The 16080-nt window shown below is 36.0% G+C and overlaps 1 long non-coding RNA gene across 2 annotated transcripts in view; it reads right to left on the reverse strand.

Annotated features, from left to right (window-relative positions):
• Positions 1-15095: 15095 nt before the first annotated feature.
• Positions 15096-16080, reverse strand: part of LOC111093657 — a 110548-nt gene continuing 109563 nt past the window's right edge. For both annotated transcript variants that reach the window (XR_005382862.1, XR_005382863.1), the window contains one exon: positions 15096-15729. This is a non-coding gene — a long non-coding RNA (uncharacterized LOC111093657). The remainder of the gene's footprint in view (positions 15730-16080) is intronic.

The raw sequence follows: 16080 nt of genomic DNA on the forward strand, positions 1-16080 counted from the left end.
TTCCTAGGAAGATACATAAGCACAGTTCCTTTGCCTCTAGACAATATCTAAAATGTACTCCCCATGGGATCAGATTGTGTCTGGAGCTACACCTGAAGTCATGCTACTGCTTGGCTTCTTTCCCTCTTTCCTTTCACTTGCTTCTCCAGGGAGCGCTCCTTTATAAATCACTTGCACCTGTTCTTTAACTAACATTGTACCTCAGAGACAGCTTGATCTACAACAGATGCAAAGCTCAGTGTCCAAGAATCACAACCACAGTATCTCAGTTTAGGCAAATAGGTGTCCAAGATAGAAAGCAGATGCAGAAATAGGAGATTTGGGCCAGGTGCCATTCGGAATGCAGATCTGGAACTGAAAGGCAGCATCAGAGAATTCTAATGGTCACTATCAAAAAGGATTGCTATTCAAGGGCAGAACTCAATTCTGGGGAAAGATGGGACTTTGGCAAGTTATAAGAATAGAGATATGGGAAGAGGAACCAATATAGAGGTCTAGTTACAAAAAGTGTGGCAAACTTTTAAATTCTTTCATGCCATTTTTGTACTTTCACCTGGAATATCTGCTCCCAATCTCCCCATATCACTTTCTGTTTAATCTAAAAGCACAGTTCCAGTGTCTCCCCCTATATTAAGCTTTCCCAGTGCCCTCAACACAGGCATAATCACTCTTTCCTTTCTGCCACCTCTATAATGGATACATAACTCTATTATTGTAATTATCACCCAATCTTATTTTTAACATTTCACCTTTTCTCTCTTTATAGACTGTGACAAGGCAGGGTATGTCTTTTTTATAATTTTATCCCTAAAATCTGTTATGATGTTAAAAGCACCTATCATGAGTTGACAGGAACAGATCCTGGAACAGTACAGAATCCCAATTACCTGACAAGGGTAAAGATCAAAAGAAGATTAGAGCTGCTCAAATAGATCCCCATCAAAGCTAAGCTGGCAAATAGGATCAAGACTAGTAGTTGAGGAACTAAGAAGCACACCAATAAGATGGAAGAAGGTGGTAACTCTCATGGAGCAAAGAACCAGACAGGGTTGGAAAAGCATTTATTTCTAGGTTCTTTTCATAGCCCCCAATTGAGGAAATATATAAATATCTGGTTTTGTTCTTCTACACAAGAAAGATCAGATATATATGTGTAAATATGTATATGAATTTTACATATGATACTGTACATAATTTTATGATACTATATACTATTAGGATCCAACCAAGTAAATAGTTATCTTTTTTCCTTTGCTTTCTGCAACTTGGTGTTACTATGTTTGTTTGATGGTTAAAGAAATAAAGTTTAAATCCTATTGGCTACCCAGTTCCACTGAAGAATTTATTAAAGAAATAAATTATAATTACCAATTTAAATAATGATTACAAATTATTTGTACATTCTCTTTGGGACATTTTTTCCCCATAACTTTAGGAAATATATTGTTGTTTGTATTAAGAATCCTATATGTGTTTTGGTATCTTGATTCATAAGATTATAACCAGTTTATCAACATACTAAGAAAGTAGGCCCCATTGAATTGCACTTAGTCTACATCCTGGTTCAACAAGTGTGAAAACAAAAATGATTATAGTTGCCTCAGACTTTTGTCTTACAAACTCACTACATTTAGAAAGGATGGTATGATAAGACCTTAACTGTTAATTTTGTGGTATAATTGTCCATTCAAAAGATAGACCATGAGACAGACTTAGTTTCTTCTCACTGTCATGATTTCCATTCTTAGCATTGTAACTTCTCAATGTTAAAAGGTATAGTACAAACAAGTAATATATAATACATAGACTCTCAGCCCCATGACTCCAAAATGACTATCTTGGAGTACTTGAAGTTTGAAATGCATTCTGAAAGAACAACTGTATCCAATCTGTGCTTTAACCATTTGCCCATATTTCTCCCAGCCAAAAGGGAGAATCTTATTTCATCCTGAATAGATTCCACCTTTTCTTTCATATTTGGAAAGTGCTAATGAATTGGAATATTCCAATGGTGTTACCTTTGGCTTACCTCTAACAGTCAAACTATGTCCAAATTTGTTGGTCCTTCTCTTCTCAAGGTCCTGGTATTTGGTCTTCTTCTCCTCTATCATAATGGACGTGCTACTACAGTGTTTCATTGTCTTTCTTGGAGTTATTTCCATAGCTTTCTTAGCATATTTCTTGTTGACAATGTACTCTTGATACAGCCACCAAACTTAACTTCCTAAAATACGAGTTTTATCATGTTATATTCACTGAAAAACTTCCAGTGCTTCTCCATTGCTTTTTTGTCAGAATAAGTATGGTGCCACCTTTCTTAGTAGTTCAAATTATTGCTTTCCCTGAATGCTGCCCTCATAGGAGACCACTTGCCCAGTCTCTAAGACAGCAAACATTTCTAACCCTCTTCAGCTTTATTTACTCCCACAACTCTCTACCAATCATATTCCTATTCATCCCTCAGTGCCCTTTTCAAATGCCATCTTCTGCATTAAATATTTCCCTTTGAGTTTTCTAATCAGAATTCATTACACATTTCATGGGCATCCTAAATCATAATAATCTCAAATGTCAGGACAGTATCTTATTCAATCCTGTCTTGATTATCCAATACTTTAGACAATCTGGCTATTAAACATTTTGGTTAATATTTCTTTGAGTTAAAGAGTGTTCTAAGTCTTCATCTTGGTAAATTATAAGATCCAACTGAGAGTTTCCAGTCTCATCTTCTTTAAATATAGACTTCAGACTACTATTAGAATGACTTATCTAAGAGTTACATTACTTTATCATTCCAGTTATTCAAATGTTTTAACAACCCTCTGTCATTCATTCAAGTCATCCAACAAATAATCCTGGAAGGATCTAGTATATGATAGGGCACTGGGAATAAAGGAGTAAACCAAATGGACATCATCCCTGTCTTCATAGAGATTACAGTCTAGTGCAAGGTCCAATTAAAACATACACACTTATACACACAAAGTACAAATTAGCCTAAGTACTTGGAAGCAAGTACAAGAGTTAAAAGAGAGAACAAAAAAGAAAAGATCTAAACTTGCCATATTTATTTTTTTAATATTCAGTGTCTGTAAAATCACCAGTTACTGCCAAAACTATTACAAGCATATTGAATGAAACAGAATTTATCCTGTTTGGCTGTTACACAGCAACAAACAAATGTGGGTAAAACTGTCAAGTGGCCTATTTGTCTTACTCAATTTCTCTTTTTAGTCCATCAGAGGTAAAAAAAAATTTAGCACTGCTCTTATGGGTGTAAGATTTTCTATGCTTCGTGTAAATTTCTAATTTTAAATATATGTGGAAAGTGAAAAAAAGGTAAAACAGATAAATGACAAGAGAAGATCAAGAATAATAAAAATGAGTCAGGAAAAATATAAGCAAACTATAAAGAAAAGAATAAAATTAGAGTAGACATACAGGAAAGTTTCTTCTGCTTATCGCCACACATATTAAAATCCTTACTCAGGAGTTAGAATTCTTTCATGTTCCCCTGCCAATGCTGAAGAAATAAATCGAATTTCATGTTACAAAATTTTTATAACAGAGGTGATTTTTATCATTTGGGTTTTTTAGTTTGTTGGTTGCTTTTTGTTTTGTTTTGTTTTGTTTTGTTTTTTGGAGGGGTTTTTTTGTTTTGCTTTTTGGTTTCTTGGTTTTTTTGGTTATAGATACCATAACCATGTCTTCAAGTTTGTTTTTCTTTAAAGATCAGATAAAGGCAGCCCAGGTGGCTTAGCGGTTTAGTGCCGCCTTCGCCCAGGGCTTGATCCTGGGGCCCTGGATGGAGTCCCACGTCGGGCTCTCTGCATGGAGCCTGCTTCTCTCTCTGCTTATGTCTCTGCCTCTCTCTCTGTGTCTCTCATGAATAAATAATAAAATCTTTTTTAAAAAATTAAAGATCAGATAAATATTTAAGTGTTCTACCAAAATTTTCTGTGAACCATATAGTCACTAATGAAAATATTCAAGTCCACTGTGTAGTGTGAAAAAAAGTCATAGACTACATACATAAACAAATGGGTGTATCTGTGTTCCAATAAAACTTTATTTGCAAAATTAGTCATCTAACCTGTGGTTGTAATTGACCACTCCTATCTTAGAGTAAAATGTGCTGCTGAATACACACACACACATACACACACACTTCTATGCAAAAGGCTACATGTATATTTGGGTTACATATAATGTAACTTTTATATGAATAAGGGTATATATTACTGTAGGGTTTAGTCTGTTAAATTATGCATAAAATATGATACATATTTTAATTATATTGTATTCTTCATCTTTCCCTTTTTCTGAGACATTATCTGATTTTTTTTTTTAAATTTTTTTTTATTTATTTATGATAGGCACACAGTGAGAGAGAGAGAGGCAGAGACACAGGCAGAGGGAGAAGCAGGCTCCATGCACCGGAGCCCGATGTGGGATTCGATCCCAGGTCTCCAGGATCGCGCCCTGGGCCAAAGGCAGGCGCCAAACCGCTGCGCCACCCAGGGATCCCCATTATCTGATTCATAGAGATACACTAATCTTTGTTTATGATCCCCAAATTTTCATAGTCTATGATTTTTAAATTATTTTTTGCAATAATATGGCCTCAATACAAAGAGTAAGTTTGATATATTTGTGTGCGCATGTATATTATTCAAACTAATCACTTCCTCCCACTATAACTCTATAACTTCAACTGTTAATATTATTTTGTAGAAACACTTCCAGCCACTTAATCCTTTAAATTTATTGTTCTCTTCATTGGGAATTATGCCCAAAAGATAGACCAAGAGCAATCTTTTTCCTGGGGTAGAAATGTACTGCGGAGTGGTTATTGATGTCACCTTTCTGAGAAACAATGCAGACATTTCCAGGAGAGTTACTTTAATAGGAATTGTGTTTAATGCCTTCTTTTTAAAAATATTTTATTTATTTATTCATGAGAGACACGGAGAGAGAGGCAGAGACATAGAGGCAGAAGCAGGCTCCCACAGGGAGCCCAACACAGGACTCCATCCCTGAACCCGGACCTGGGGTCACGCCCTGAGCAGAAGGCAGATGCTCAACTGCTGAGCCACCCAGGCATCCCTATGCCTTTTTTCCAGATAGAAAATTTTAAGAGAAAATATGCATCTAATAGTCTGAAAAAGGGTAACGTCTGACCCATTGTCTTAGGCTTTATCAGTTTTCCCAATTAGTCACAACTCAGTAGATGATCACCTCACATTCTTTATCCTCAGCTCAGTATGTAGTGTCCATGGGTTAGTTACCCTTCCGCTGGTTTACTGGGCAAGACTAGAAGCTAAACAAAGAAACCTTAATGGTAAGAAAGATGACTGGATATTTATAGAATGAAAGCCAAAATTGTGCTCTGCAGAAAAAAAGAAAGGGAGTTCTGTTTTCCCATTTTCAGAAACAGGCACAAAGCCAAATTAATTTCTTCTAAAATTGAAGTTTGTGTTACATGGTCATTAAGTCTGAACTCGCAGAAATGAAGTTGACAGCTAAATTATAGGCAAAAGTCACTGTTAAGTACTGATCTCATAGCCTTTACTGACCAGTCTATGTAGGAGGCTATTTCTGTGTTTGATGTGTTAATCTGATCCTGCCGGTTCTACCCAGGTGGAACTCCAGATGAAGACTGAGAAATCAATGGAGGAATTGTACACACACAGGAAAGTAGGAAAGCAGGGTGGGGCTCAGGGCCCCTGGAAAGACAGCAGGTTTGAATTGGGCCTTTGATATTACATCAATTAAGCCTGACTAGCATGACAGCCAACAACATTCTTGTCTTGAATTTGTAGATTGAGCTATGTCTCCTCTAACCACAAAATGAAGGAGCACAGGCAGCCTTTTCTTCGGTCATGGCAAATAACTGATTGGTCAAGTTGAATTTTCTCTCTCTCTCTCTCCCTCATTATATATATAATGAATAGCATAGCCTGGTAATCTCTAAATTTAGCAATCATACTAAGCATATTACTATTATTTCAGTTTTTAAATCTCCTTTCTGCTTGCCTTCTTAGCAAGAATACCAGACTTAGCAATGTCAGCTAAATTTGAATTTTAGATAAATAATGAATATACTCCCTGCAATAGTTGGGACATAGTTGGACTAAGAAATTATTCATTTTTTGTTTGAAATTTAAATTTAACTGGGCATCTTGCATTTTATCTGGCTGCTCTAATTCTTAGTAAAGCATGGAAGATAGAAAGGGGTGAAATTTCATATTGCGATAGATATTATTGGATGGAATAGTTGGCACTAAAATCTTCCATGCTATGGTCAATTATAGATTGAATGAAATCAGTTTATTGTCTCTTACACAGACATGCATAAATGATTCAGAATTATTGGGAAGTCCAGTATGAAATAGTAAAATATTTTAAAGTAAATGATACAATCTAAGGAAAGGAATCTAACAGACTCTAATCAATCGACCAGGAACTCAAAAATATTTACTCAAAGAATTATGCGACAAATTTTCCATTATCATACAGTTGGCATGGCTGTTAATTAATTCCAATTAAGGCTAATAGAGTACTGACTTTATTCCCTTGAAGTAAATGGATAATTGTCATTGAAAGCCCTTTGAGGATTGGACCACAGCATAGAAAGTAAGAAATAATAACAAGTGATTGGACAAAGATCAGAAGAAAAAATTCGTCTTGAAATTAACACAAGATAATAATAATAATAGCTAACATTTTATTGAATGCATTATTGAATGCAATAGTGAATTTGCATTTTATTGAATGCATTATCGAAGCATTGAATATTGCTATTCAATGAATAGCAATAGCATTATTGAATGCTAACTATTGCTCACATATTTTGCCAAGCATTTTATATACATCATCTCTTTTTGTCTTTTAATCCTCACAGTATTCCTATGAGAAAGGTACTCCTACTGTTTCTGTTTCATAGATAAGGGAAATTGGGGCTTAAGACTAATTACAATTCACACAGAGGCAGGAGAGTCCTTAATCCACATTTCACTGATAGCATAAAATTCCATGCTACTAGCCATTAAGTAATATCAAAACCCTTACAAACAAAAGACCAATCTGATGTATATTTGAAAATAGAATAAGTTAGAATAAAATAATAAATAACACAAGGTTGAAAGATTCAGAAATCAAGCATTAAAAAAAAAATAAAAAGATAAATTCAGAATCTGTCAGTCTGTTTTCTGAACTATTAGAAATTACCCTGACCATAAGGTATCTTGTGCTACGGAAGGGAAGGATGCTTCCATGCATTTCATAAAGCTCCAAAAGTGAATCAGATACTCCCTCCTAGTGAAGACCATTGGTTTGAACAGATGCATCCTATAATAGATACAAGTGATTCATTAGCCCACCATATGTTGGGAATATTAATTGAGACATAGGGTTGAATGTGATAGGGATGGCACTGTTGTCATTAATTACCATTATGAAAATTGGCTTCCAATTTGGGTGGCTACCAAATACTCATTGGGCATGGATATAGCACATGTTAGGAAAACATCCTTTTGCAAAAATAGAACACTTTATTAAAGTTGCTAATGGCTTAGTCAGCCATACATATAAGGAGGAAATAATAAAAGTTTAATTATACTAAAGGATCAAGACAGCAAAGAAATAAATATCTAAATTTAACAGCATACCTTTCATAAAGTGTTCAATTGCTTTTAAATTAAAATTTTAGTGCCTTGTATGATTTTTAGCTCCCAAGATTTAGGAAGTCACAAAATAACACCCTTCCTTTCCATTCCCGGGTTTAAAACCAACTGAGAGAAAGATACAGAGATCATAGAGATAGATACTAAAAATATAGTATATCATTGCTCCAGGGATAAGGTCACTGAAAAAATTGTACCTGATGGACCTGCATCTGTCCACTATGAGATGAAAGAGAAGATTCTTGGAAGGCAAGAAGTAGCTTTTCTTGAGACTGATATATTCATTACATATTAATAATAGGATGTTTGAGATAAATCAGGTAGAGGTTTGTGTATTCTTACTTAAATTTCTGAGTCCCAGTCTTCCCTAAGTAAGTTGACTATTAAATGCCAGACTTATAATTCCAAACTAACTTAGGTGATGGAGGAGGATGGATGGTTGGAGGTGAAGGTAATTGTAAAACATACTTCTAAATATGTTTTATAAAAAATAAATATAAATATAAAACATAATTTTAAAACAACTGTTCTACCTCCATTGTATAGTAGTTCATGAATCTGCTTTCTGCTATTTTATAGTAGATTAATAATTAATAAGACTTTTTAAAGAATCCAAGTGGCATTGATTAAATCTTGAAAATACTTTCCAAATGAAAAAAATCAGCTTATTCATTATTATTGTTTTGTGTTCCAATTATCTATTACTGTATAAAACCCCCAAAAATTAGCAACTTAAAATGACTTATTTTGTTCCTAAATAAGCAATTTGGGCAAGTCTCGGTGGTGTCATCTTGACTCTACTCTACTCAGCTTCAACCAGAATGGCTCCAAGGCTGGGATCAAAAGTCATCTAAAAATTTGGTCACTCTTATGTTTGTCAGTCAGTGCAGGCTGTTGACTGAAACCTTAGCTGGAACTGTCTACTAGAACATCTTTTTTTTTTCTTTTTTTTCAAATTTTTATTTAAATTCTACTTAGCTAACATATAGTACAATATTGGTTTCAGGAGTAGAATTCAGTGATTCGTACCAGAGCATCTACAAATGGCCTTTCCATGTGGCCTGAGCTTCCTCCCAACATGGTGGCTAGATTCTTTGGGCAAGTATCCTGAGAGAAAGACAGAGCCAGGGAGAAGCTGTATCACTTTTTATGACTGAGCCTCTGAAGCCTCACTTCTACCACATTGCATCCATTGGGGCAGTTACAAAGATCCACTCAAGCCAAGTCCCAGGGAGAAGAGAAGTAGACACACTGAGTCTCTTGTGCCACATTCTCTTCACCTGGGTAGTCACAGAGGGCTGTCAAGTTTCAAAGGGAAGGGAAACAGACCACTTCTTGATGGGATAATGGCAAACTGCTAGAACATCTGGTCCTGGGCATATTGCTTTGGCAATTTTTGGAAAAGTTTGCCACATTTAGCAAACTTCTTTTCAAAAATCATGAAGTATGAAAAGTAAGATTTGATTTCATTTAGTTACAGAGAAAAGAAAATCTAAAGGCTTTTTCAAGGGGAAACAAAGAAATATGAATGGTTACCCTTCTGCAAACCACAGATTTCCTGAGGTTTTGTGTCAGTGGGGATTTTATTCTAGCAGTCAAAGGTATAGTTTGACCCTAGAACTTTATGAGCGCATCTCAGAGCAGTAGCTGAGGATATAAGTAAAATGCTCATCTGCTTGAGGCTTATTTTAGAAATAAGTCACAGATGAATCACTAAATAGCTTATGGTTATGTTTTTATTGATTTATGACTCACCATGTGCTCCTATCTTTCAGGCAAAAATAATGTCTTTCCATGTAGGTGATTTGCTCTATTAGACCTCATGGGGGAAAAAGAGTTCTTTGCTTTATGTTTTACTCTGACAAGGTAATGGCTCTTGTCCTGCTCTTGAGAAGTGACTAAGATGCTCAGTAGGGGAAACGCATGAACTTTTCAAGCTATATAAATTCCATTTATAAAATTACATCTATTCAAGCATTATTATCTGAAAGAGTTAATGCTCCTTTTGAGCAGACAAAATTTATTCCTAAGACCTAGGCCTCACAATATACACAGGCTTCCTCCCACAAAAAAAGGAGATCATAGATCCAGTCTGGGAAATTGTGCTACAGGTCAGGGAAAATGGGTCAGATGACCTCTACAGTGCTTAAGTAGTTTTTGTCCACTGTCAAAAGCACAGGATAACCTCCTCTGTTTCATGGATTTGTACTTTTATTCACACCATTTTCTCCCACCTGAGAGAGCTCTACTTCCAGCTCAACCATCATCACCTCCAGGAACCCACCAAAAGCCTCTCTGTGCTTCTCCAACATTCTAATTACTACAAGTCTATCAACATCAACCCAATGTCAGATGTAATTACTCATTTTTAATTCAATATCATATTTTATACATTATATCTCTCTTTTGTATTTTTTGGCACTTTATTCAATATGTTGAGCTCTTTTTTTTTGGTTGGAAGAATATTTTAAAAGGTTAGATTCACAGTTACGATGCTTTATAATCTGCTGACAAAAGAACTTTTCATTCATAATACTTTCACATGTGATTTTGGCAATGGTTGTAGGTTTTTTTTTATGTCAACAGCATTGTCACAGGGGAATCATAAAATTGTAATACAAAAGAAAATTTGGTAGTTGTCTTGAATTATTCTCTATTTCCTCACCCATTGAAGACATTGTAATTCTTGTTCCTTTGGTATCCAAAATAAGATCTGTCAGATAGAACTGGGATTTCCAATATTAGCTAGCCTCATGTTAGAATCCTCATGGGCACTTTTTAAAAATGCTGCCCCCTAGATCTTATCCCATACCAATTAAATCAGAATCTCTGGGGAAGAATTCAGGTATCAGGGTATTAAGATTTTTTAAAAAGTTTTCTTGCATCATGCAGTGGTCGGCCAAGATGGGGAACCACCAACATGGAGGATATCCAATGATGTTTTTCTCGATGAAGTTTGTCTATTGAGTACTGACTTCCCATTATAGGTCCTTGAAGTATCTGCATTCTACAAAAATGTAAGTACTTTTCTTCTTCCTCAGCTAGCATAAGTAGGAATTTCATATACAAATGCACTTAAAGCCACACAAATGCATTTAAACCCTATACAAATTTTCTACAAAAATTATTTATAAAGTAAAAAAAAAAAATTAGGTAATAATATAACCCAAAACAGAAGAAACTAAAGATATTCCAGATGTTATCATGGCCAACATGATTTGGCTAATTATAAGACAGAATAATCCAGGCCATAGTTTTTGGATGGTGTTCAGGGGAAATGTTTAAGCCAAATTCCATGTTTGGTATATTTTTCTATAACTCAATATACCATAACCACAACTTAATGTATTGGTGATAACAAACACACTAAGATAAATTGGTAGTTAAAATTAGTTTTGTGGTGCTCCTGCTATACCTATGCGTGTAACACACACACACACACACACACACACACACACACTTTCCTGGAAATCAGACCTGCCCAGATCTGCTCACGTAAAGCTATACAAGAGAGTTTATTACTAAAGCATATGTGTGATATTCTCAACCATATGCTGGCAAGATTTAGAAATACTGGCTTTGGAAATGTACTTCTCCTAGCAAAATATATATATATACATCAGTCGCAAAATAAGTGAATGATAATATATCACATTACAATAATATAATGTCATCAGTAATTTAATACTTCCCCCGCCATCGTCGGGTCTGCCCTGGGCTGATTGGTGGTGAGTGATCCCTGCGGCGTCCGACACAGGGGCCGAGGGAGACCAGCAGGCGGAGGGAGAACATGGTAAGAAGTGGTGCTCACTTTCTCCATTCCCCCAGCGTGATTCAACCAGGCTACAAAGGACAGCCCGAAAACCATTGTTTGCAGCGACTGAGTTTATGTGGGACACTCGGCCAGACCCCTGAACCACAGAGCTCAAGCCAAGATCATTGCTTTACTTTGTATTTACTACTGTGTGAGTCAATTGGTTCCACTTCAGGTCTCTGCTTAAATTCCTGGCATAAATGGAAGTGTGTTTGGTTTAAAAAAAAAAATTTTTTTTTAGGTGCTCCTTTTCAGACTTTCGCATTTATTATACGGAATAGAAGCATTATTAAATATTACTTTAACACAACTATGCCCAAATATTGTTCTTTCAAGCTTCCATGTCAGTTTGATGAAGAAGTATCTGATATTTTAAAGTGGTTTGTTGTTTGTAACAATGATCATTTACCCTTTTACAACTACTTATTTTTATGACTCCATTATATGAAACGAAAAATGTATTAAGTAAATTGTATGTTGATTCTGATAAAGTGTAGCAGTTCTCATCTGTAACCATAGATTCTACTAGCAAATGTGTCTTAATAAATGAGCTATATTTTGGTAATTGAGCTTATAAGTAAATGCATATGTGAGCTTATGTATTACCACTTATTAACAAAATAAAATTTATAGAAGTATTTCAGATTAATTTTCTCAGGGAGGTGGAAAATAAAAGTGTTTTAAGAGAAAAAAAAACTTGAAAGCCCACTGATGTAAGAGACTGGAATTAAATGTCTATCGAATTTTTCCTTTCCTTCCATTTTCATTATGCAAACTTTACTTCTGATAAGTAACTTTTGTTACTTCATCGTTCATCTAAGCTATTCCAGTAATCCCTTAAATGCTCACCTTGTCTCCAGTATAACCATCAGAATTCCTGTTCCCCATTGCCAATTGAGGAATCTTTCTAAAACCTTGATGTGATCATGTCAGTCTACTGATTAAAAACCTTCAGTGTTTCCCCATTGCTTATACATCAGGTCTGAACTCAGGAGGTTATACAAGACCCTTCAAGTCTCCTTTTCTAGACTGCCCCCACCCCCCACCTCGACATCCATCCAGTAACTGCTTCCCGCCTCCCCCCACCCCCCTATCGGCTGGCCTTCGTTCCCTAGGACTCCTCTACCACATTACCATGATTGACACAGGCTGTTCCTCTACCTGGAATGTTCTTATCCCTTCTCCTTCCTTCGAAAGAAATGCAAATTCATTCTTCAAAACCCTAATTAACTGCCACTTCCTCTGTGAGGCTTTCCTTGCTCTCCTCTCAAATTCTTTATTTGTATGAGTCTGTTTCTTTTGCTAGACATGAGCTCCTTAGGAGCTGAGACTAGACTATAAATAAGTCAATTTAGCATAGCAACCACAGCAAATTACACAATGCTTAATATACAATAGGTACTTAGTATCCGTTAAAGCATGCCACATCACAATTCTTGAGAGTCTCTACTACCAAACCCCTGGCTATTTAAAAATCAATTTTCAGTATAAAGTAGGTCTAAATTTCTGTAATGGTACTCAACGCAATTACAAGTCTAATATCACTGGATACTACCTCGGGTTCCCAAGAAACTAGACTCAGTATCCAAGTGAGAAGTAACTGCTTACTACTTTTCAAATACACATGGTTATTACAATGAAAAATCTGTATGGTAAGTAGATCCTGCTAGGAGAATCAAATTACCAGATTGAGACTCTAAATATTCATTTGGTATCTCAATGAAGTTCTATAGTTGTCTAAACCTATGTGTTCCCAGAAAACCAAACATCCTCCTTAGGAAGATATCTTTTTTTTTTTTTCCAGATAAATCTCAGGGGGGTTGAGAAAAGCCAATGATGCATATAACAGCTCAAAAATCATGTTTAAGCTACTTGAGATTCCCTCAAGTCTATTATATTGCAAGCAAAATGTTTGTCAGTTGCACATTTTGTAATCAGTAGACCTCAGAACCTTGGATTTGGGGGGTGGGTAGTGGGGCTAGCAGAAGCTATTCTTTGCTTGGTCATATTCTCCTTGAGGTATATTTTCTTAGATTGTCAATTTTTAGAGATTCTAGTTCATAATTAATGAACCCCTAATGAAATAGGCTAATTGGGAAAGATAACAATAATAGCATGTTAATGGTTTACAGCTACATCAACTAATTCAATCAGGATTTCTGTCCTTTCAGGAGGCAGGAATGGGAGTGGCAGAGAAGCTGAAATAGGCATTCCTCGGGATCCATTAGGACTAGGGTTTGACATCAAAATGTCTCCAGTTTGGCTTGACTCTTAAGAGCTATTAGATTTAGATGTTTTTTTCCTGGGATCTGGGCAGCTTTGTAGTTCAGCATGGGAGACTACTGTATAAGGCTCCTGAAAGCATCATTGGCAAGTTTAGAAAATGAAGATGGTGTTTACCATATCTGTCTCAAGATGGAGGAGTAGATATAATAAAAGGAATGCTTCAGAAAGCCCCATGGGATAATTGGTGAAGGAACCCGGTCCTCCTCCCAAAAAAGAGCATGCTGAAATAATACGATTTTAGAGGTAGGGTGGGGCAAAAGAGCTTCAGGGTTTCATTTTGGTTCCCGCCTCCCAGGGGACTTCTCTGCGCTTTGCTGGAGCAAACTGGGAGCACCACCAGAGGCATCCCTGCCCTGCAGGGCCACATGGCTACGTAGAAGGAAATGGTGCTGAGCCTTCATTGCCTTTACTCTCTTATCTGAAAAGAGCAGAACATTCTGCATAGATATGTTGAGAGGGTTAAGTGAATTACTATGCATAAAATATGTACAACAGAGTCTGGCACAAGTAAGAGTTCAATTAATTACAGTGACTTAAAACATTTTCAAGAATACTATTTCAAACTAGTGCCAAATTAATCTCTAGCCAGGAATGCCCACACGCCCCTATGTTCACCTAGCATTGTCTATGGGATTTTGCCATTGCCACTTCTATTATATTTTACATCTTTTAGACCTGAAGAACAGGGTAACTATAAATAAATTGCATAGACCGCAAATCTAGAAATAAAATTAAATGCATAACTTTTCTTGGAGAAAGTCAGCTAATTATGGTTAGAAACATGACAAAAGGATTTCTTCTTGAGAATACATTCCTCCCCCTCAACTTTTTTTTTTTTTTTTTCTGGAAAACACAGTCCTAAAGGACTTATTGAATTCTGAGGTACCTATTTGAAAATCTCAACTTATTCTTTTAATTCTTCCAGCAGAACCTTTATTATACACATGCCCCTTTATGACAGCAACCTGAGCCTAGCTCCGTAGGGTGGGCAGTAGGCATCTCTCACTTTAGGGATCTATGTCTTTGGTTTCTCAGTAACTCAGAAGACACACAACACAAATGTATTCTCCATTTAGAGCATTATAACAGCAAAGCCATGGTGACTATAGAGTTATCCAGTGATGTAAATGGAAAAATACAAGAAGGCTCTTTGGAAAGTAAGATAAACCAGTCTTAGCAGTAACTTTGCAAAAGTTGAAAATACATCTACAAAACAAGATTATCTGTTTCTTGCTTTACAAAATGTAGTATATTTTTCTTTCCATTATTTAGAAGGATCATCAAAATCAAGATGAAGTAGATATTTGGGATCTAGTTGGATATTTTATTTAAAAATAAGAATAAAACCACTATGGCCTGCTAGGCATTGAGTTATATGCTGAACAGCTTAGGGAACAAAATAGATGTGAACCCTAATTTCATGGAAATTAATTTAAGCCTGCATTTCAGATTTAGTGTGCATAACAACTATCTAGAAAGTTTATTTAAAATGTAAGTTCTCAAAAAAAATAAAAAATAAAATAAAATGTAAGTTCTCAGGACTTGGATTCTGATTTGGGTAATCTGGGGGAAGCTCAGAAATCCATATTTTTCACAGATGATGCTGATGTAAATTATCCATAACCACATGCTGAAAACATTGGAATAGTTAATAATCCAGGCAAACCTTGTAAGAGTTTATTATTAACATTTTCCATAGCAGTGATTTATAATGAAGAGACACAGAAGGTAAATACAAGCCTTCCATATCACGTTGCAGGAATAGACAAAGTATATCTGTAAATGGAGGAAAGGATTCTCCTTCCCAGAGACTTTGCATCAGATGCAAGCTGTGTGGTTATATGGGCTCTTCCAGGCACTCGATCTTCCAGCTGTGACCAAGTCTCTCAGGACTCCACAGTATGTGTTCAGCCTCTTTCCCAAGCCCCTCTGCTTCTCATCCAGCTGTGCAGAGAACAAGCCAACTGAGTCAACACGAGCTATATTTACCCCAAGCAAAAGACTGTCACTAGCAGCAGGGGATTCTGACATCTGGTAGCACCAGATGATTAAGAAGGGCATTTGGCAAATCAAAGTAGGTGAAGCTTAGGAAAGACAGCTGCTTTGTGAGATCAGGATTAAACCAAGCTGGTTAGAAGGAGAAGTGTCTCAAATAATAGCAGACTTGCCTGACAGTTTGCAAAACTGCTCCTTCATTCCCCAACAGGTTCATCCTTAACAGATAACTGCACAAAGCAACTTGTATGACTGGATACTATTTTATATAAAATGAGTATCATGTAAAATGGAATATCC

This window comes from Canis lupus, chromosome 32 (genome assembly GCF_011100685.1).
Source record: "Canis lupus familiaris isolate Mischka breed German Shepherd chromosome 32, alternate assembly UU_Cfam_GSD_1.0, whole genome shotgun sequence".
Lineage (NCBI taxonomy): Eukaryota > Metazoa > Chordata > Mammalia > Carnivora > Canidae > Canis > Canis lupus.